Here is a 24212-nt window from a genome sequence, read left to right on the forward strand (position 1 = left end):
TTTAAAGTTTCTTGCTGTGATTCTGATAAACGACTTAAATTACGGCTGGAGTCTACCCTAAGAAAAAAAGTGATAATACAATATTTCAAGCAAAGTGTGTTTGTGTGTGCGTGCGTGAGTGTGTGTGTGTGTGTGTGTGTGTGTGTGTGTGTGTGTGTGTGTGTGTGTGTGTGTGTGTGTGTGTGTGTGTGTGTGTGTGTGTGTGTGTGTGTGTGTGTGTGTGCTTAAGTGCGAACAATTATAACACGCCTCGACATACTGTACTCGTTTTTGTCAAAATACCGGACCCTATTGCCAAGCTCAAAACACTATAGCTGTTAATATTGCATTATATAATTATAATACTGTAGTCTAAGCTTATTTTAGCAAAGCTTTCACTTCTCTCTAACACATTGTCATCACGGTGTAGTTAAAGGCACAGTAAGGCTCCCGTAAACCATAACAGAGCTCCCCGAGCGTCTACATACAGTACAAGCATACTTCCATTTGGACGCTCACCGAACGGGAACATCCTGGCTGCTTTCTGTCGAGCGTGAGAAATTTTCAAAGAATTTATTTTCGTGGACTTGGTCTTCAACAACAATAGCGCCTCGTTTTGGTGCTGGACGGCTGTTATGAATATTCCCGGACAGTAAGCCTCCCGTAAACCATCACAGATACTGTCAGGCTTGTACACACAGTACAAACACCCTCACCAAACGGAAACATCCTAGGTGCCCTACGTAAAGAGCGAGCAATTTTTAAAGAATTAATTTTGCAGATTGTCTCGAACACTTGTTGGACCCATCCTTAGGATAAAAATGAGTTACTTCCCTTCGGGTCTCATTCTATCGATATAAACTGGCGATAGCCGTGGGTCGATGATTATCAGAATTTTTTTGGACCGTGGTGCGTTTTTGCGCTTGACCTAACTTTTAAAATATAAATAATAAATTGACAGCTTGTTACACAAACATTATTTAATCATAAAAGAATTCTTTTTTCATCAAGACAAGATCAGTACAATTCGAAGTTGTGAAAGTTTGAAAAAAGAAAAGCCCGGAAGCAGGGTCACGCAAGGGTCGTAGCAGACGACGGTTTAGTGCATATCGCCGTTCCTTTCAACAGTCAAAAGCCATCGTTAAAGTTATTGTGAACCACAGCCGTTTGTTTCGTGCATAAAAACGTGCTATTGTAGATAAGCTGACATCGAGTCGCATTCAAATGACTAACTGACGACTACATTGTGAAAAAGGGAAACTGTGTCACACGGGTTCACGATGGCTCAGGGGTAAGATAAACCACGCAAAACTAAATTCTTTGAAAATTGTTCGCTCTTGACGGAGGGCACCTGGGATGTTCTCAATCGGTGAGTGTTTAAATGAGAGGGTGTTTGTACTGTGTGTAAAAGCCTGACCGTATCTGAGATAGTTTACGGGAGGCTTACTGTGCCTTTAGGAAAAGCTTTTTACGTGTCTTAACACAGTATCATCCACCGTGCGTTCAGCAAAGTTTTCATTTCTCCCAGACGAGGCGTAGGCGTTTGTGTTCAAGATTATTACCCGTGGTAACAGAGACAGCATATTTATCTACTGCATTATAGTGCTGCAAAACACGCCGTTATACCGTCTTTTCTGTTTGGTTGAATTGATCATGGCTGAAAAAGAGAACACATGCAGTTTCACGCTTCAGTCAGTATCCCGATGTTCATTCTTTCAGGAATTGTATCAAGTCATGTGTGCCAGAGTGTTTCCTTATTAATGCTTTGTCAATGTTACATTGTTACATTAGTTAATAATTGATGCGGTTGTTATTTTGTTTTACCAATCTGCATATGTATTAATCTGGAGATAGAGAGATAGAAATATAGATAGATAGATAGATAGATAGATAGATAGATAGATAGATAGATACCTAGCTAGATACATATAGCTAGATACCTCCACCCATTGCACCTCGGTATAAGCAGATATAACGTATGTATGTTTTCTTGCTGAACAGTAGGGGAACGTATACTGTGTGTACTGTCAGCGTATACGGTAGTATGGTTCGAAGCGATGTCTCCGATGATTGATGAGGAGTGACAGTCAGTATAAAAATGTTATCGGAAACACATAATTTACGGGAGCCCGGGTAGCTCAGGTGGTAGAGCACTGGACTTGTGATCGAAAGGTCGCTGGTTCGAATCCGGGCCCAGACCCAGAGACGGTATTCATCTTCCACCCCATGAGAGAGAGCGAGAGAGAGAGAGACAGGAATAGCCAGACCTCGGAAATTTTGTTTTTGAAATTACTGCGAGTTTCCGTTCTTTCCGTGTGACGTCACGTCAATCTATCTAAAGAGACCGTATACGTTCAGCTGGTAGTTCCAATAAGGATTTTTCGCTGATACCACCAGAAAGTATACGCTGAGCGTACAGAACGTTTTCTGTGAGCTGCTGTGTAGCGGGCCCAGGACTGTATGTTTTGTGCGGTCTGAGCGATGTGCAGATACACAGATATAATTATCGATAGATAGATAGATATATAGATAGATAGATAGATTAATATATTGATCGAATAATTGATGGCTTGATTAATTCATTGACTGTAACTTATTCAAAATGTGATCCGGCGATGCATGTGTGTGTGTGTGTGTGTGTGTGTGTGTGTGTGTGTGTGTGTGTGTGTGTGTGTCACTGGGCGAAAAGTCACGTTTTGGCACTATAACGTGGCATATAACATGAAACATGAAGTTAATCAACTGAATTTTGTGGCATTATACCTGTGCGATTCACATCAAGTTAGAAAAACTGCCGTAACGCAATAAAATCCCTGGGATTTTAGCGGGGTGCAAAACACAGTAAAACATCGAGTTTTGGTGTCTGCGTTTTGGACGTTTTCGCTACGTTAACGCACGGCGATTCACGTCGTGTTAAACGCGTTTCAGCAGTGCGCAAAACACCACAAAACCTATGGAGTTACGATACGTTTTTCTGGTTTCTAAAACTTGATGTTAGAGTGTTGTTTTGATGGATTATTCTGCGTTTTCATCAGCCTGGTGCCAAACCCTGGCCGCCTCTCGGCGAGTCTGCAGAATCAGACGATTATCGGCTTCCTCTCTCTCTCTTTCTCTCTCAACACGGTCACACACACACACACACACACACACACACACACACACACACACACACACACACACACACCCACACACATATATATATATATATATATATATATATATATATATATATATATATATATATATATGTTACAGGCATTAAGTGAAACCAGGCATTACGCGTAATGCCTGAAATGTTTAGGCATTACGTGTAATGCCTGAGACCACTAGGCATTACACGTAATGCCTAAAAATACCAGGCATTACACGTAATGCCTGAAATTTGACTCTCAAAATTACGCTTATTGCCTGAAGCAATTCAGGCAATACACATTACCTCTTGGATGACAGTGAGAACATTTTTTTTATGACAAAGTGTTGACAAAATGTCATGGTGTGAATATAGTAACTGACATTCAATCAAGTGAGCTTTGAAATGAATGCACATTTTATTTTGCGATTATGAGTGATGGTTCATAATGCAAAATAATGTATTTCTGACATAGTGTTCACCACAGTTTGAATTTCACGTAAGAATGAGTGCATGCCACAATGAAAAGCCGAGGTCCAATATTTCGAGTCGAGTTTTCACCAGTTGCTTATTCGTCACCATGGAGGATAATGAAAAAGAACAATTGTTTACTCGACGTTTGTTTAAACATTATGAAAAGGACGGCAGAAAGTTGCTCCCGAGTGTACTTCAGAACAATCGAAGAAGTAACAAGAGGCAAAGCCATCAAGGCTCACGTAAGAAATCGACAAACAGTAACACAAACTCAATCACTCCGTCACACATACACACACACACACACACACACACACACACACACACACACACACACACACACACACAGAAAGAGCATAGGTGAAACTGTGCAAGAAAGCGAGACACTAGATCTAGATCTGTCTGTCTGCATGTAGCCTACGTACAGGGACACGACTGCCAACTAGTCTCGGCCCGCTCAAAATAATAATGACCGAGACTTTCAGTACTTCCTTCGCGTGACGTCTAACCCTCTTACGTCATAATGTGACGTCAATGTAATGTGACGTCTTCAAATGTTAGAGTTTCTACCACAGACATACACACGCACGCACGCACGCACATACGCACGCACGCACAGACAGACAAAGTTACGATCGCATAGGCTACACTTACGTGAGCCAACTTACGTGAGCCAAAAACTGCCTTCCAGAAAACGACAAAGTCACGTCATGAGTACCATCTCTTGGGAAAGAAAGTGATGTACGTGTGGTGTTTGTCAAAAACAGATTTGAGTGTTGGTATTCAGCTCAACGTCTATCGTGAAACAATACTGAAACCGGGTTATCTCCAATGCTGTCTCTGATAGAGTAATTGACACATAATTATAATGTCAAAGGGAGGTAACAACAAGTCGCGTAAGGCGAACTTACATTTAGTCAAGTTGTGGAACTCACAGAATTAAACTGAACGCACTGCATTTTTTCACAATGACCGTAGACCGCCGCTAGTGCAAAAGGCAGTGAAAGTGACGAGCCTGTTTAGCGCGGTAGCGGTTGCGCTGTGCTGCATAGCACGCTTTACTGTACCTCTCTTCGTTTTAACTTTCTGAGCGTGTTTTTAATCCAAACATATCATATCTATATGTTTTTGGAATCAGGAACCGACAAGAAATAAAATGAAATTGTTTTTAAAACGATTTCGGAAATTTAATTTTAATCATAATTTTTATATTTTTAATTTTCAGAGCTTGTTTTCAATCCGAACATAACATATTCATATGTTTTTGGAATCAGAACATGATGAAGAATAAAATAAAAGTAATTTTGGATCGTTTTATAAAAAGATAATTACAATTTTCATATTTCTAATGACCAAAGTCATTAATTAATTTGTAACCCTCCATGCTGAAATGCAATACCAAAGTCCAGCCTTCGTCGAAGATTGCTTGGCCAAAATGTAAATCAATTTGATTTAAAAATGAAGGTGTGACAGTGCCGCCTCAACTTTTACAAAAAGCCGGATATGACGTCATAAAGACATTTATCGAAAAAAAGAAAAAACCGTCTGGGGATATCATACCCAGGAACTCTCATGTAAAATGTCATAAAGATCGGTCCAGTAGTTTACTCTGAATCGCTATACACACACACACACACACACGCACAGACACACACACACGCACAGACACACACACACACACACACACACACTCACACACACACACACACACCACGACCATCGTCTCGATTCCCCGTCTATATTAAAACATTTAGTCAAAACTTGACTAAATGTAAAAAAAGGCTTAATACACTGACTGTATTGTTCTTGCTGGAACAAAAACAGCTAATAAGAAAATTGTGTTGTGTTATCTCACATACCGGGGCTGTTAAATAAGCTACGATATCAAATTATTATTAATGTTCGCTTGAGAAACACTGTGTAAACGGGTTTTTTTTTCTCAAATAAAGGAGATTTGTTATTATTATTCGACGTAAGTTGTTCACGATCTTTAGTAGTTTGAATGTAGCGCTCGGGTACATTGACATGCTGTTGTTGTTTTAGCAAGATGAATGCAATCTGGACCCTGTCCTACGTGAATCCCACTTTACAAATCTTTGTGTGCAGAGTGTCAGAAGAAGAAGAAACGAGCGAGAGTCAAAGGTGTTGTTGCTCGACCGATTCTATCAAACAGGTTTCAGGCATTACGTGTAATGCCTGGCAATGATTTTCAGGCATTACACGTAATGCCTGGTATTTTTAGGCATTACGTGTAATGCCTAGTGGTCACCGGCATTACGCGTAATGCCTGAACATTTCAGGCATTACGCGTAATGCCTGGTTTCACTTAATGCCTGTAACATATATATAATTATATACATACACACACACACATTGCACAGGCATACACCATACACACACACACACACCGTCACACACACATTCACACCGTCACTGCACACACACATTATAACTGACATATAATGACACACAAACGGTACACACGGGCACACGCACAGGCACACACTGTGCACACACTGGGACACACAAACATACATACACACACACACACACACACACACATGCACGCGCGCGCACACACTATGGGCACACACACTCGCACACACACACACACACACACACACACACACACACCTTTTTTGGTATCTCTTATTTTCTCCATAAGAGCCTTGTAAGTGCACAAGAGGAGATACAGTACGAATAGCCCGTGCGTTGAACAGAGAAAGTAGGTCATTTTAAACTGACAATTTTTGGCCAGCCAGATAAGAGTTCGTCTCTATTCCTTAGCAAACCTACGGTACCGAGCGAGTTAATCATTTTCACATGTGTTGCTGAGGCGAGCTTTGCTGGCCCTGAGAAAGCCGACTGACCACAAAGAGGTCTTTGTTCTAGTTCCCCCCCCCCCCCCTTCCCCAAAACATCCGGCCGAGAGGGTGGCTGATTGACTGGACTTTACTCTCCATGTATCTGCAGGAAGTGACTCGAGTTGGAGATTTTAGGATTTTCATTGCCCTTCCTTTTCTGATAATGTTTTAATCACATAGTTTTTGGATGCAACACATAATGTCCTTTTTACATTTAGTCAAGTTTTGACTAAATGATTTAACGTATAGGGGGGAATCGAGACGAGGGTCGTGGTGTATGTGCGTGTGTGTGTGTGTGTGTGTCTGTCTGTCTGTGTGTGTGTGTAGAGCGATTCAGACTAAACTACTGGACCGATCTTTATGAAATTTGACATGAGAGTTCCTGGGTATGAAATCCCCATACGTTTTTTTCATTTTTTCAATAAATGTCTTTGATGACGTCATATCCGGCTTTTCGTGAAAGTTGAGGCGGCACTCAGTGTCACGCTCTCATTTTTCAACCAAATTGGTTGAACTTTTGGTCAAGTAATCTTCGACGAAGGCCGGGGTTTGGTATTGCATTTCAGCTTGGTGGCTTAAAAACTAATGAGTGAGTTTAGTCATTAAAAATCTGAAAGTTGTAAAAAAAAAAAAAAAAAAATATAAAACGATCCAAATTTACGTTCATCTTATTGTTTATCATTGTCTGATTCCAAAAACATATAAATATGTTATATGTGGATTAAAAACAAGCTCTGAAAATTAAAAATATAAAAATTATTATCAAAATCAAATTGTCCTAATCAATTTAAAAACACCTTCATCTTATTCCTTGTCGGTTCCTGATTCCAAAAACATATAGATATGATATGTTTGGATTAAAAACACGCTCAGAAAGTTAAAACGAAGAGAGGTACAGAAAAGCGTGCTATCCTTCTCAGCGCAAGTACTACCCCGCTCTTCTTGTCAATTTCACTGCCTTTGCCGTGCGCGGTGGACTGACGATGCTACGAGTGTTGCATTGCGTTCAGTTTCATTCTGTGAGTTCGACAGCTACTTGACTAAATGTTGTATTTTCGCCTTACGCGACTTGTTACATTTAGTCAAGTTTTGACTAAATGTTTTAACATAGAGGGGGAATCGAGACGAGGGTCGTGGTGTATGTGTGTGTGTGTGTGTGTGTGTGTGTGTGTGTGTGTGTGTGTGTGTGTGTGTGTGTGTGTGTGTGTGTGTGTGTGTGTGTGTGTGTGGAGCGATTCAGAGTAAACTACTGGACCGATCTTTATGAAATTTGACATGAGAGTTCCTGGGTATGATATCCCCGGATGTTTTTTTTTCATTTTTTCGATAAATGTCTTTGATGACGTCATATCCGGCTTTTTGTAAAAGTTGAGGCGGCACTGTCACACCCTCATTTTTCAATCAAATTGATTGAAATTTTGGCCAAGCAATCTTCGACAAAGGCCGGACTTTGGTATTGCATTTCAGCTTGGTGGCTTAAAAATTAATTCATGACTTTGGTCGTTAAAAATCTAAAAATTGTAAAAAAACTTTTTTTTTATAAAATGATCCAAATTTACGTTCATCTTATTCTTCATCATTTTCTGACTCCGAAAACATATAAATATGTTGTATTTGGATTAAAAACAAGCTCTGAAAATTAAAAAAATTAAAATTATGATCACAGTTAAATTTTCGAAATCAATTTAAAAACACTTTCATCTCATTCCTTGTCGGTTCCTGATTCCAAAAACATATAGATATGACATGTTTGGATTAAAAACACGCTCAGAAAGTTAAAACGAAGAGAGGTACAGAAAAGCGTGCTGTCCTTCTCAGCGCAACTACTACCCCGCTCTTCTTGTCAATTTCACTGCCTTTGCCATGAGCGGTGGACTGACGATGCTACGAGTATACGGTCTTGTTGAAAAATTGCATTGCGTTCAGTTTCATTCTGTGAGTTCGACAGCTTGACTAAATGTTGTATTTTCGCCTTACGCGACTTGTTTGTTACATTTAGTCGGTCTGGTGCGTGTGGTTTGAATGCCGTCCTGATAAGTGTCTTTTAAAAACACATTCACAGTAACATCTTCGACGCAGACACAGACAGTTAATTAGGAAGGGCTCCTAATATGGACCACTTTTTGTTTCATGCTGATAACTAGCTTGTTTTCTTGCGAAGAGTTTTATTTTGTGTTTGGTAGTCCTTCTCTCAATCAATATGAGGCTTATATCGCGCGTATTCCGTGGGTACAGTTCTAAGCGCAGGGATTTAAAAAAAATAATAATTATGCAATTTATATCGCGCACATATTCAAGGCGCATGGATTTATTTATGCCGTGTGAGATGGAATTTTTTTTACACAATACATCAAGCATTCACATCGGCCAGCAGATCGCAGCCATTTCGGCGCACATCCTACTTTTCACGATCACGGCCTATCTCTCTTAGGTTAACCGTTAGGCCTAATTAGAGTGAAATAGCTTTGATAGACATTCAGCAAAAATTAAATACAGTCAAAATCACAAATGGTCCATAATAGGAGCCTGGGCGCCTAATATGGACCAGTGAAGCGGCCTTCACAAATCACTGTAAAAAGCCCCCTATACTTCAAAATAACATGATACAGCTCAGTGTACAAGTCAGACTAATTTTAATATGCTTTAGATTGATCTGTTTCGGGTTGATGAGAGCATTATTTGAAGAACACCAGGAAACTAAAGAAGCTTATCAAAAACAGAGTAAAAATAAGTGAAATTATCAACTTCCACGAAAAGAAGACTTTTTTTTTAAATCTCGAAGACTAGTTATAGGTTATTTCCAGCAAGCTTCTTAATGAATTAATGAAAATAGCTTTTAGCTTTTTTTTCTTCGATTTGTTGAAGGTGGTCCATATTAGGGGACTCGCACATACTTTGAGATTTTGCCATTATTTTTTGTTTGCAGTAGAAACTCGGGGTCAACACTGCTAAAATGTAACAAATGCGGTCTTAGCTGTCATATATATATGGTAATTTTTGTGTGATAAAAGCTTTGGCTGTGGACACTGAGAAACGAGTCCGTTTTAGGCGGCAAATTTAGAGTGAACGCTGCCAAACTGAATGAAAAAAATTACTAAAAGCCTAACGGTTTTGAGATTTGTGTTTCTGCAACTGTTTTGACATGTGCGAGTTATCCAGAGAGGTTGAATACAGCGAACAAAACTTTTTTGAGCGCTCTAGCACCGTTAGTTTTTCAGAACAGGAGGGGGTCCATAATTATTGGGAGCCGGTCCATATTAGGAGCCCTTCCCCCATATCTACGTGAAGCTACCACCGCTCGGCTTTACACACACACACTTCTAATTATTATTATTATTATTATGGGGAGCTTATATAGCGCGAACCACAACTGTGCTCTCCGCGGTTTACATATTAATTTCTGCCGTTTAAAATGTAATGTTTTACAGACAGACAGACAAACAGACTTACCTTACTTACCTATTCAGCCACAAATGTAACAATATTCCACATAACAAAAATTAAAAAAAATAAGCCTACAAAACCGCTCCAGTCCAACCATATTCCGCGTACACAATCTTCACTTCCATCCCCATTTTGAAACATCGCAACAGACTTCCAGATATGATTATAACACGACCATATGTGTTCTCTGGTTGCATGTTTGTTCAGTGTCTTGTCCCCACATAAAGCATATTAACTCTACCTGTCCTAAAGCAAGTTGCAGTTCTAAGAGGACGTTAAAACTAATTATCATCACACACACACACTCACACACACACACACACACACGCGCGCGCGCGCGCACACACACACACACACACACACACACACACACACACACACATTTGAAAGATCCCATGTATGTTTTATGATTGTTGTTTTGGTCTGAATACAACTTTGGAATCTTACTACACTCATAGACCTATATTAATATAGGTCCCTGCTACACTCTTGTTGATTTTACATTTAAGTTGTCAGAAGTATTTTGTTCGTCGGTTCGTGTCTGGTGCGTGTGGTTTGAATGCCGCCCTGACAAATGTCTTTTAAAAACACATTCACGGTAACATCTTCGACGCAGACACAGACAGTTAGGAAGGGCTCCTAATATGGACCACTTTTTGTTTCATGCTGATAACTAGCTTGTTTTCTTGCGAAGAAGTTTTATTTTGTGTTTGGTAGTCCTTCTCTCTTAGGTTAGCCGTTAGGCCTAATTAGAGTGAAATAGCTTTGATAGACATTCAGCAAAAATTAAATACATACAAAATCACAAATGGTACATATTAGGAGCCTGGGCGCCTAATATGGACCAGTGAAGCGGCCTTCACGAATCACTGTAAAAAAAGCCCCCTATACTTCAAAATAGCATGATACAACTTAGTGTACAAGTCAGACTAATTCTTCTTCTTCTTCGTACGACGGTTGTGTCAGACTCGGAATCTGGAGGATGCCATGAACATGGACGTTCTTTCCAGGTCCTCCAGTGCTCCCCACATTTTGGTCCTCAGATCTGTTTGGTCAGGCCATGTCTGGATCAGACTAATTCAAATATGCTTTAGATTGATCTGTTTCGGGTTGATGAGAGCATTATTTGAAGAACACCAGGAAACTAAAGAAGCTTATCAAAAACAGAGTGAAAATAAGTAAAATTATCAACTTGCACGAAAAGAAGACTTTTTGTTATTTTTTTTTTAAACTGATCTCGAGGGCTAGTAGTAATAGGTTATTTCCAGCAAGCTTCTTAATGAATTAATGAAAAAAGCCTTTAGCTTCTTTTTCTTCGATTTGTTGAAGGTGGTCCATATTTTAGGGGACTCGCACATACTTTGAGATTTTGCTATTGATTTTTTGTTTGAAGTAGAAACTTGGGGTCAACACTGCTAAAATGTAACAAATGCGGTCTTAGCTGTCATAGCAAATTTTGTGTGAAAGCTTTGGCTGTGGACAGAAACGAGTCCGTTTTAGGCAGCACATTTAGAGTGAACGCTGCCAAAAGTGAAAACAAGTCGCGTAAGGCGAAAATACAATATTTAGTCAAGTAGCTGTCGAACTCACAGAATGAAACTGAACGCAATGCCATTTTACTCGTAGCATCGTCAGGCCACCGCTCATGGCAAAGGCAGTGAAATTGACAAGAAGAGCGGGGTAGTAGTTGCGCTAAGAAGGATAGCACGCTTTTCTGTACCTCTCTTTGTTTTAACTTTCTGAGCGTGTTTTTAATCCAAACATATCATATCTATATGTTTTTGGAATCAGGAACCGACAAGGAATAAGATGAAAGTGTTTTTAAATTGATTTGGACAATTTAATTTTGATAATAATTTTTATATATTTAATTTTCAGAGCTTGTTTTTAATCCGAATATAACATATTTATATGTTTTTGGAATCAGCAAATGATGGAGAATAAGATAAACGTAAATTTGGATCGTTTTATAAATTTTTATTTTTTTTTACAATTTTCCGATTTTTAATGACCAAAGTCATTAATTAATTTTTAAGCCACCACGCTGAAATGCAATACCGAACTCCGGGCTTCGTCGAAGATTACTTGACCAAAATTTGAACCAATTTGGTTGAAAAATGAGGGCGTGACAGTGCCGCCTCAACTTTCACGAAAAGCCGGATATGACGTCATCAAAGACATTTATCAAAAAAATGAAAAAAACCTTCGGGGATATCAATCCCAGGAACTCTCATGTCAAATTTCATAAAGATCGGTCCAGTAGTTTGGTCTGAATCGCTCTACACACACAGACAGACAGACAGACACACACACACACACACACACACACACACACACACACACACACATACACCACGACCCTCGTCTCGATTCCCCCCTCTACGTTAAAATATTTAGTCAAAACTTGACTAAATATAAAAAGAGAAAAAGCCTAACAGTTTTGAGATTTGTGTTTCTGCAACTGTTTTGACATGTGCAAGTTATCCAGAGAGGGTGAATACAGCGATCACTTTGTCCGCACGTCGCTGGGCATATCAGCGCAGTTCAACGTTGCCAGAGACCAAAGAAGCGCTTTACTCAGGTCGCAGCGCGAGGCGGCTCACTGGAGGAATGTTTGAAAACTATCTGTGCTCGACTGCCAGCAGACCACAGGCACATTACACCCAATAAAGTTTGGACTTGTACTGGCAGAGAGCGAATGCAAATTCTTGTAGGCATACACAGACGCAACATATACAGACAATAACACCCACAACACTTCAACAGCATATGAAAGGAATAAAAATAAATCCGCAAATCGCGCACAATACACCAGTTAGAAAAACAAGGAGTACCAAAGCGGCGTGCAGAAACTAAACTGACTCGGAGACTGAGAAGAAACATTTATCACACGATGTGGATAGCAAACATTAAAATAAAACAGATAAGTCAAGCAAAAAATAAACACAAATATCGAAAACACAATAAACAAAGGTAAAGAAAACAAAAAGAGATGCTTGCCGACAGTCAGTGTGTGAGTGCGTGGTTTGTGCGTCAGCGGGGGGTGTGTGTGTGTGTGTGTGTGTGTGTGCGCGTGCATGCGTGCGTAGCGGCTACGTTCTTGCGTGTGTGCGTTCGAATGAGAAAGACTGAAGAGAGAGAGAGGATTGAAGAATGAGGTCACGCTCTCTGTCACATGAATACATATACACACACTGAAGGCTACCTCGGACACGAACACTTGCCAACAACTGTGGTTGGACATGCTTTTGAAATGGAATATTTTTTCGACATGATTTCTGGACATACGAATCCCGCTGTGTTGCCTACTCGGATGTTGCGAATGATGAAGGTTTTGAGTTGACTGACCTTGAGGAGGTATTGCATCAGGCGTTTATCGTCTCAAATTATATCCTTGCTACTTTAAAGGAGTCAACTATTGCCATTCATGGTAACTTGGATAGTCAAAGTTTTTATTTGTTTGATCATCAGTTCCCATCAAAGAAACAGAAATGGTAACCATTCTTCAAATGGCGCTGCAGTTTTGATGTCATCAAGTTAATTCCTTTGCAGAATTGATTGATTTTCTCAAAAGCCATTATCAATGTGTTTATCAATTAACACCTGTTCATTTCTGTCCAACTGCAATGCAAACTCAATGTGGAGGAAACAAGGATTCATTACAAACAAGTCATCCCTGTACATCAACAGATTTATGTACCTCAATCAATACTGCTAGTATGAGTGACAGGAATCTAAAAGAAAAAACAACCAAACGCAAATGTACTACTACTTCAACGACTCGTTTGAATGTAAAACAGAAATGTAACACTATCTGTGACAATGACGGTTCTACGACTCGTTTGAATGACGGTATAGATCGAACCTTAACCCACAACTACGAAAATTTGTGTCAGACTTTTTTGAACAGGAAAATATGCCTCTGTTCAACAGTAACCAAAACATGGAAGATGTTTTTGAAACTTTACAGAAATGTAACACTAGCCTATCTGTGACAATGTTGCTTTTGAATTGAACCCACATTTGTTGAACAGGAGAGAATGTTCCTGTTCAACAGTGCCCAAAACACTGAATCTGACGTTTTTGAATCTTTTCTGTCATCTAACTGAATCTGACGTTTTTGAATCTTTTCTGTCATCTAACCCAATTGCTCATGACTTCATCGATCTTGAACATGCCTACTTTTCAAAGAAAGACAGACAAAAGCGAAATCTGCATGTTAGCCATCTGCCTGAAATGGTCAATGCACTTTTGTAAAATTGTCACATCTGTTATGCACTTTTGTGAAATGGTCAGTGCTGTTGTGCACTTATGCAAAACTTGGTGCTGTGCTGTTAACATTTGAACAAAATGCATTTTGTTCAAATGTTTAGTGCAACTTGCTACTATATAATCGCTGTATGCGCTTTGTGGTAATAATGCACTGTTGTGAAAAGTTTGCGCTAAATGTTGGCACTATGCATCATTGTTGGAGCACCCTCCTGTAGTAGATGCACCATGCATAAAAATGTACTTATGTGAAATGTTTCGTGTAAATTATTGTCACAATAATGTTTTGTGCGCCCCCATGTATGTGTTCTGTGCTAATAATGCACGGTTGTGAAATGTCCGTACACATTTTGTGGCACTATGTAATTCAGTGTTAGTGCATCCTCGTGCGGATGCTTCGTGCTAAAATTGCACTTCCATTAAAATATTGTACGCTCATGTCAACTGGTACTATATTTTCAATTGTTTCTCTGTCAATTTCAGATGTTTGTTTCCAATTACTTCAGTATCTCCCTGTTGCAATTCCAGGTGATTCATTATGCATGTGCCAATCAGTTTGAGGTGTTTAATTCTGATTCCTGTATTTACAGTGTAAAATTAAAACTATTGTTTTCAAACATTCCTAGGACACCTGGTAATGGTTCTGTGTTTTTTTGTAATTTGTATTTTGTTTTTCTGCAATAAATATTTGAAATGGATCTGAGACTGACTTACTACTTTTAGCACTTTTTTTCACCACATTCCCACGTACAGATATTGCAATATCAACTCTGCTTCCTTTCTACCTGTTTCAAACAAGCTCTATTTTTTAATTAAAAAGTTTTTTTTTCTTGTGGCTGTTTGATCAATTATGGCAAGCATTGACTGAAATAAACAATTTATATAGGCCTATATCCAGCACAACATGCAATTCATTAACTTTTGACCCTAACCTTTAACACTTCCCAAAATAAATCTTTGGTGGACATTGCATCGACGCTGTTCATTTTGAATGAACATTTTTCTTGTTAGATCAGTGGTCTATGCCGGCGCATAGTTGTGTATTGACTGGATCAATCGCCAACTCGCTGCGCTCGCGGTAAGTGCTGACAACCGGAAGAAAGCTGCATTCCGAAAAAAGTCACTTCCGTTTCGCCATTTTTCGATGATGCCAGAGAAGTGAACCATGATTTCAAGATGCCCGGTGCAAATTGTTGTATGCCTGGATGCAGCGTGAGCTCAGTAAGATCTTCAACGCTTATAACTTTCCATGGTATACCAAACGGAAAAGCGGATGCCGAATGGAGAGCTGCTCTTCCACAAAATCAACCGTGCTGACAAGCTTTTCAACCCGAAGAATGCGAGGATGTTCCCGACATTTCAAAGAAACATGCTTCAAATACGGTACGTAAAAAAACTAGTAATATAGCGAAAATAAGCTTTCATCTGATTGTCTGTGCTGTGTTGTTTTGCTTGTAATGCTTCAAGTGACGAAGCTCTAGTAGTATCAATCAATCAGTATGAGGCTTAGTACTTGTAGTAACTAGTACTTTTACAGCTCGCAGACAAAAAATAACACAATCGTATTCTGAATCATACATTGACAAAGGCGTAATTCTGAGCTATAATTATTAGGTAATGGGGAAAAACCACTCTTTGTTCTTGTGATAATGTGTTTTTGAATATATTCTAGTAAACTTCTGGGTTAGAACTTAGATTTCTTTTGTTGTTTTACTCGGTCACTGAGTCAGTCTTGTTCATTCTTGACAGATTTGCAGTAGTGTGTTTTACTAATTCTTGTTTCTATTTCAATAGATCTAAATGTATAGGTCTGTTTAGTTAATTTAACTTATAATTTCGACTCAGCATTTTGAACATTTTCTTTGCATGTTTTTTTGCTGGGCCTACAGGCAAGCGAGCACTCATTCCAGGAAGTCTGCCAACCAACCATGTGCTACAGAAGTCAGTAGAAATGTTAGGCGCGTTTGATCGATCTGCGCGATCGCGCTGCGCGTTTGGTGGATCGATCAAACGCGCACACATCGATCGATGTGTGCGCGTTTGATCGATACAAAGAATACAAGAATCGTTAAAACGCGCAGCTCTTATATACTTGCGCATTTGGACGATCCGTCTCACAAATCACCATCGTACTACGCACACACACGTCTGCTGGCAATGACCGGAAGTTATGACCGGAAATAGGTCTTTCTCTTTCTCTCTCTCTCTCTGTCGATGAACCCATATATACTTTAGCTACTGTCAGTATGTTTGTCCCTGTCCCTGTATCTCTTTCTCTCTCTTCCTTGGCCCGCGTGCGTCTCTCTCTCTCTCTCTCTCTCTCTCTCTCTCTCTCTCTCTCTCTCTCTCTGTCTCTCTCTCTCTCTCTCTCTCTCTTTCTGTCTCTCTCTCTCTCATTTAGGCAGTCATCGTGCGCACTTGGTCTTGTGCTTGCCGTGTACACACGGGGGTGTTCGGACACCGAGGCGCGAGTCTGCACACAAAGTTGACTCGGAGAAATAAATCTCTCGCCGAACGTGGGGACGAACTCACGCTGACAGCGACCAACTGGATACAAATCCAGCGCGCTACCGACTGACTGAGCTACATCCCCGCCCGTGTGTGTGTGTTTGTGTGTGTAAGGTTGTGCATGTGTGTGTATGTGCGCGGGTGTGTATGTGTATGTGTCTGGGTGTATGTAAGTGCATGTGTGCAGTGTGTGTGTGTGTGTGTGTGTGTGTGTGTGTGTGTGTGTGTGTGTGTGTGTGTGTTTGTCTCTTAGGTGGTTCACAATCGTATTGAACTTTTCGCTTGACATCAAGATTGATTTGGGACACATGGCTGATGCATATATATCTGCCTCCACTTGCCGCAGTGTGTGCCTAAACCTCTCCATCATGTATGAGTTAAACGAATGAAGAGAGACTGAAGCAATAAAACTAACTTGAGCCTATGTGAATAGAGCTCAGCAGTAATAAAAAAAAAAAAGAAAAAATAGCTGAATTGTAATCAAAAACGTTGTCGGGGTATATTTCGGAACATTCCTGTATTTGAAACTTTTCACTTCCGGCGTGCGACGTTTGTGTGTGGTAGGGACTTACTTTGTGACAGATCGTCCAAATGCGCAAGTATAAGAGCTGCGCGTTTTAACGATTCTTGTATTGTATTCTTTGCATCGATCAAACGCGCACACATCGATCGATGTGTGCGCGTTTGATCGATCCACCAAACGCGCAGTGCGATCGCGCAGATCGATCAAACGCGCCTAACAGAAACACCAAAGACTCCAGCCAGGAAACCCCCAGTGAGTAAAAATTGCTGTTATTTGCCCAGTATAGTATGCTATTAGTGATACTGATAGTGATAATATGCTACTTGTAACTCTTTTGTGAGTACCGGTACATGTATACTGGGTGTTTTCTCAGTTTCTGTCCGCTGTCAGTGTGAGATTTATAGTTATATATTATAACCTGTTTTTCTAGTTTCATGGTTTAGCCACGACTCACTTTGAATGAGGGTCATCTGCCAGGCATTTAGCTGATTATCTGATAAGTGATATTTTTTAATTTGCTATTTATAAATTACAGTTACAGTAAACTAACACTGTCGCACAAAGTATGTGACTTTAAAAAAAGATTTGTTTGAAATCATGTGAGCTCTGTCCACTAGATGATGGAGAAGGGAATTTTTCCAGTTGAGTCTGCAACATGGATTTTTTCTCTCTCGGATAACAAATAGTACAGTATGGTAGGAAAAATTTAGGGTTGGTGTGGCGATAACTTCTTCTGCGTTCGTGGGCTGAAACTCCCATGTACACTCGTGTTTTTACGTGTATGACCGTTTTTACCCCGCCATTTAGGCAGCCACACGCCGCTTTCGGAGGAAGCATGGTGGGTATTTTCGTGTTTCCATAACCCACCGAACTCTGACATGGATTACAGGATCTTTTCCGTGCGCACTTGGTCTTGTGGTTGCGTGTACAGTAGTACCTGCCATATCCGGTCACCCATTAGTCATTGCAAAGGTGACCGCAAATATCAGGTGGCCGTTCATTACAGGCCCCCTCCTCCTCCAAAAAAAAACCCAAAACACGATCAAGTTTTCATGAAGAAAAGAAAGCGATCATCCACGAGCCGCCGATTCATTGTCTCTGTTAGTTTTGCTTTCGTTTATACATCTTAATTATTTGCGTGTTTAACTCGATCGTCCTGGCTAAGCTATTGTTTCGTATGTTTCTATGTGTGTTGTTTGGATTATTATATATGTATTTGAGTGTCAGATAAACAAGTGTTTCAAACTCACATCAGCTGTGATCGATCCGGAAGTGACTGCCGTAAATGTACATGTATGCGCATGTCTGTATTTACAGTTTGCGCATGCGTAAGTATTCATGTCGTCTGCTCGTGCTGTGCCGTCTGTGCACACAACACACACACACACACACACACACACACACACACACACCACAGGCGCTCACCCGCGAAAGTGACAAGTGGCCGTTAAGTGGCCGCTCCTGTCGAGTAAGAGGGGCACCTTAGGGCAAAAATCAGTGACCGTTGACCGCGTCAGACAGGTTAACGGCCATTAAGAGTCAATTATAGAAGGAAAACTCATTAGTCATGGGAAAGCTGGCCGCTCCGGGTAGGTTCACGCCCACGAAAGGGCCGGAAATGGAAGGGACTACTGTACACACGAAGGGGGATAAGTCACTAGCAGGTCTGCACACAAGTTGACCTGGGAGATCGGAAAAATCTCCACTCTTAACCCACCAGGCGGCCGCGGCCGGGATTCGAACCCTCGACCTTCCGATTACGAGGCCGACGTCTTACCACCCCGCCACAGCGCCCGTCGTGTGGCGATAACAATAAAGATATGTCATAGTGACTTGACTAATTGATTTGAATTCTGCTGCAGGTCAGTCGCCCCCCACCTCCTGGTTGCCTACTACAACTTCGAGGAAATACGACAGGACACCCTTCAGCTTGCTGCACCATGGTGTCTCTTGGAGAACAGCAAGGAACAGATACAGGGAATAACCGAAGCCAGCCAAGTGAAACTGTTGTCCTCTACGTTATGATTACGCACTCCAGCAGACATCAACTTGTGGTCGACGTGCGTGGGTTTTGCTCAAAATACGTAAGTATTCGTCAGTGTTTGGCTTCTCGAATTAAGTTTCAACTTAATCTCTGTCTCGAACCACAGGCGGAAGGTATCGTTCACTGGACCACTACTTACATAGAAAGACTATACTGAACGAATCGTCGGTAAGCTTACCACACTGTCATACTGTCATACTCATAGTGATATCACTGATACATTTGTACAGGTAAACATGGCTGTTTGCTGAAAAAATCGTTGTGAAAAATTGTAATGTCTCTGAAGTTTGACTCAGTCCGTCATTCATTTTGATGGGAAGTCAACCCTTGGTGAGGCTAATACTAATATTGTTTTGATCTGTATTCTGCCAGTGCCATTGCCAACTGCCATGGTTGTTCTTGTGGAGTTCTAGAACAAGCTCTGGTTTGAATGACCAGCTAAAATTAATGCTAATAGTAAATAAGTACATTATTTTTGCATTAGCGGGGTATACAAAATATTTTATTAAAAAAATACCGCATGGTTTTGCTTGATCAAATCATTTATCAGCTAACAATATGCTTTTATTTCAGTTGGACCTGACTTGAGCATGGTTCCGTTGTCTCCGCAACAACAGCTTGATTGAGATACAGGCATGTCCAGTTTTCAGCAAGTGCAGGCTGAGTGTGAAGATCTGATTGCTGATCTAGACACAACATAAGCTGCTTGACACTATTCCAAGGTAAGCGAGAAGCTTTGAAAATAGTTACTTTAATTCAGTAATGCGTAATTATGTATGCAATACTCCTGCTGGTGAGTTCACTACAAACAGGTACTACATTAGAACTAGAAGAATAGGTTCCACAAGAACATTTCTGACTGTTGATGCCACTAAAACTCTCGTTACATCCTGCATTCTGTGTAGATTAGATTACAGCAAATCCCTTCTCCTAGGCTGCCCTGACTCCACTCTCCAACCCTTGCAAAAAGTACAACACTCTGCAGCACTCCTCTCATGAAAGAACTTCACTGGCTTCCTGTGTCTCAACGTATTAGGTATAAAGCTGCCTGCTTCTGCTACAAGATCATCTCTCATTCTCTGAATCGGCACCTGCCTATCTTTCGTAACTGGTCTCCCTCTACACTCCCTCTCGCACCCTTCATTCTTCTGCTGATGCTCGACTTCTCCGTCAAGGTTGCTTTAAACGCAAGGCTCATGGCTTCCGCACGTTTTCATATCATGGCCCTCAGTTATGGAATTCACTCCCCTTTCTATTACGTCACTCTCCATACATGATTTCATCTTTTAAGTCCAATTTGAAAACTCACTTGTTCCAACAACATTACGGATAGTTCCTTAGGCCAAACAAAAAAATAGTCTGTTTACGGTAACATCGGCCCAAAAAATAGGGTCGGTAGGTCGGGATTTTTTTTTTCTCCAAAAAACATCAAATTATTTTGCCAAAAAACATTGACAAACTTTGTTTTAAAATTTTGATTTTTTTTCTTTTTTTCCCAAATGCCAAAAAAAAGTCTAGGGTCGCGCAAAAAAATAGGGTCGGTCGGGATACCGTAAACAGACTTCTTTTTTTTTTGGCCTTGGCATAGAGTCTGGGGATGTGAGATGTGCATGATGTGTTGTTTGAATCTGACAGTGATTGTATGAATTTTTTATACACGTATTGTTGTCACGCGCTTTGAACTTCTGATAAGGCGCTTTATAAATGCCCGTTATTATTATTATTATTATTATTATTATAAGTAGATACACACTTGTAAACTTATGTTAGTTTTCACACGTGAGCATGAAGTGCCTTTATGAGGAATGTATAGTGGCTTGCAATATTGAATTTGAGGGATGTTTGCAGTTATATAATATATTAGCACAGCTCAGTTTTCTACAGGGTTCCGTGAGAACAGTGAAATTCTCCTTTGAGGACTGAAAAATATCTTGGATAATTGGTCTTAATTGGGGGGGGGGGGGGGGAGATTTAAAACATAAGTACATTCACATGTGTTTTTCATTTTCACTGTGTAAAGGTAGGGAGGTCCTTCTCTACTTGTTTCTTTGTTTTCCCATTGACATATATTTTTGTTCTTGTCTATATTTTTTACATAGGTGCTGTCCTCATCCCCAGCCGACTGTTTCCGCTGAAGCCGTGAAGGATGCTTCTTCATGTAGGCGTGGACATCTTTTTCGTCGCCGTGCAAGGCTTCCAGTTCCAGTACCATATAATTTTGTGAATACTCTGGGGACCTGTCATCAACTTTGGAAGGACGCTTTATTTTAACACTTTGTACCCCATCTATGTTGACCAAGATTTTTTAAGCCGAGACCAGCTGTGCTGCAGCAGGTCACTCAGAATTGTAGAAACTGTATCAACAGGCTAGAATCCTGGCGTTAGATCAACGTTACAGGAAGCGACTGAAGCTAACAGTCTAAGCAGGATGCGGATATGTGCCGAATGATAACAGATGCAATGTACATAGTGACTGTGTGTACCTGGGAGACAAGGAGTTAAGACCACATCTGAACTGAGGATTTAGTCTCTCCATAATCAAACGCTGAAGAAGATTTCAGAATGAACTTTGTTAGATAAATTATGGTTGTTATGATCGTCACATTTTATGTCCCCCCCTTCCCCCCTTTTCAAACTTCCCCGCTTTTCAGACCTTACATTTTTGGATTTTCTGTTCACAACCTGTTGTACATTTACCTACATATTAAGCAGATTTCCTCCTTTTTAAGACCAGCTTATTTTTTTATTCTTGGAGGCCTGAAAAGGGGGTTTGGAAGGACACTGTATTTGTTTGTTCGAAATTCAGAATTCAAATAATTCTTCATCAACGAGTTATTACTGGCTCACCATAGCAGTTAGGCCAGTCTTACTAACTCTTACTTTTATTAATGTGCCGTGATGCAAAGACGTTGAGCAGTTTTCAGATGTTTATGAATCTAGGGCTTTCAAAATTTACTGACATACAATACAATAACTTCATTAATCTCTAAAAGAGAAATTGCATTGCTGAGCTTTTGTGTCCGTAATAATAACATACATAAAACATTCAAAAATAAACATTTGTTCTTTGTCATTCATACATTCTTGTGTTCTTATACATTTCTTCATGTTGGACTCCATGACTCCATGACATCCAAACATGAAGTTCAGTTACCCCTTTTTGAGTCACTTGAGAAAAAGTGACTCTATGTAATCGGTCAGTGTTAGTCTGTCCGGCCGGCCGTCCGGCCGGCCGTCCGTAGACACCACCTTAACGTTGGACTTTTCTCGGAAACTATCAAAGCGATCGGGCTCATATTTTGTTTAGTCGTGACCTCCAATGACCTCTACACTTTAACGATGGTTTCGTTGACCTTTTACCTTTTTCAAGGTCACAGGTCAGCGTCAAAGGAAAAATTAGACATTTTATATCTTTGACAAAGTTCATCGGATGTGATTGAAACTTTGTAGGATTATTCTTTACATCAAAGTATTTACATCTGTAGCCTTTTACGAACGTTATCAGAAAAACAAGGGAGATAACTAGCCTTTTCTGTTCGGCAACACACAACTTAACGTTGGGCTTTTCTCGGAAACTATAAAAGTGACCGGGCTCAAATTTTATGTGAACGTGACTCCCAGTGACCTCTACACTTTGACGTCTGCTTTGGTGACCTTTGACCTTTTTCAAGGTCACAGGTATGCTTCAGGTATGCATTGTGTTGTGAATAGCAATTTCTTCCTGTCCATCTGATGCCTCATATAATATTCAGAACTGCGAAAGTGACTCGATCGAGCGTTTGCTCTTCTTGTTAACTTTGAAGGTCACATTGTGGGCGAATTTTTAGCAAAAAGTTGGAACATGGTATGACTGTTCTTACTCACAAGGGAAGTGATTTTGTTATTTACTGATTTTCATTTTGTGTGGCCTTCTTTCACCCATTTAATCATTCATAAATGTTCATACCCAAGGGAAGTAATTCACATATATCTATGGCCAATGTTTTCACAGGGCATCTATAGTGTGGATGAACACTGTCTCCACTCAAAATAGTCCTTTGCTATTGTACATTGTGAATCAGCATTTTTGTTTTTTTCCTGTTTGAATAAAGTGCAATCATTTTACAACCAAAGTGTTAATGTTAAAGATGTTTACATAATGTGTGAAGGATGATGCATTTGAAAACTAATATTGTTAAATGTAAATTGACCTGTGACAAGTCAGCATAGTGCAATATCCAAGCATGAAACCCGCACACAATTCCCAAACAACATGCTTTCTTTTCCACAAAATTCCATCCAGTGGAAAACAATTATGTGAACGTCATAACATGGTGTTTTTTTAAATTAATAATCAAGCCTTACACCAACTAAAATGGTGTTAATAGGCATTTGAGCAAGCTTTAACACCAACATAACATGGAGTTAATAGGCATTTGAGCAAGCTTTAACACCAACATAACATGGGGTTTTGCATGTTATACCAGCAATAACATGATGTTAATCACATTACAAGCAAGCTGTAACACCACCAAAACAAGCAGTTTTGCAAGTTAAGTCTACGATAACATGATGTTAATCACATTACAAGCAAGCTGTAACACCACCAAAACAAGCAGTTTTGCAAGTTAAGTCTACGATAACATGATGTTAATCACATTACAAGCAAGCTGTAACACCACCAAAACAAGCAGTTTTGCAAGTTAAGTCTACGATAACATGATGTTACTTGGCGTTAAACCAAAGCTTTAATGCCATCAAAACTTGGAATTTTTGCATGTTACAGACATGCTGTAACATGGTTTAACATGATGTTTTGACCGTCGCAAAACGCGCTGAAATTCCAGGCAATTTCGCTGCGATAACTTCAACAAAATCCAATCAAAATCTGGCGTTGTCGTGAACACCAAAATGTGATAAACCCATTGAAACTTGAAGTTTTGTTGGGATTTTGAGTAGTTTTGTAAGATACAAAACGCCACTTTTCGCCCAGTGTGT

General features: G+C 40.1%; 1 long non-coding RNA gene across 2 annotated transcripts; it reads left to right on the forward strand.

Moving 5' to 3' along the window:
* Positions 1-15075: 15075 nt before the first annotated feature.
* LOC138976349 (uncharacterized) lies at positions 15076-23347 on the forward strand. Of its 2 annotated transcripts, XR_011458956.1 has the most exons (6): positions 15076-15543; positions 16050-17443; positions 19054-19275; positions 19809-19957; positions 20141-20271; positions 21335-23347. It is a non-coding gene; the product is annotated as an uncharacterized lncRNA (long non-coding RNA). The 2 variants fall into 2 exon arrangements; XR_011458955.1 differs by lacking the exon at positions 20141-20271 and having other exon boundaries at positions 15078-15543.
* Positions 23348-24212: the final 865 nt, after the last annotated feature.

This window comes from Littorina saxatilis, linkage group LG9 (assembly GCF_037325665.1).
Source record: "Littorina saxatilis isolate snail1 linkage group LG9, US_GU_Lsax_2.0, whole genome shotgun sequence".
Taxonomy (NCBI): Eukaryota; Metazoa; Mollusca; class Gastropoda; order Littorinimorpha; family Littorinidae; genus Littorina; species Littorina saxatilis.